This window comes from Arachis duranensis, chromosome 2 (assembly GCF_000817695.3).
Source record: "Arachis duranensis cultivar V14167 chromosome 2, aradu.V14167.gnm2.J7QH, whole genome shotgun sequence".
In the NCBI taxonomy this organism is placed as follows: Eukaryota; Viridiplantae; Streptophyta; class Magnoliopsida; order Fabales; family Fabaceae; genus Arachis; species Arachis duranensis.
In genome coordinates, this window is record NC_029773.3 from 91029548 (window position 1) to 91029781 (window position 234).

The following is a 234-nucleotide window of genomic DNA, read 5'->3' on the forward strand; positions in this document are numbered from 1 at the left end:
GTCAAAATTCAATATTTAAAATCTTTTCAAAAATACATTTCTAAATTTATTTAATTTTATCAAATTTTTTAAATCTTTTAAAATATACATTATTCAATTTTCACCTGTTTGTAATCTCTCTCTCTCATATGATGCTTAGTAACGATTGGACTTAGTTTGTGATATTCTATTCAACATATTTGAGTCCATTAAACTTCATTACTATCATTTGACCACATCGTTCAAATAAAACAA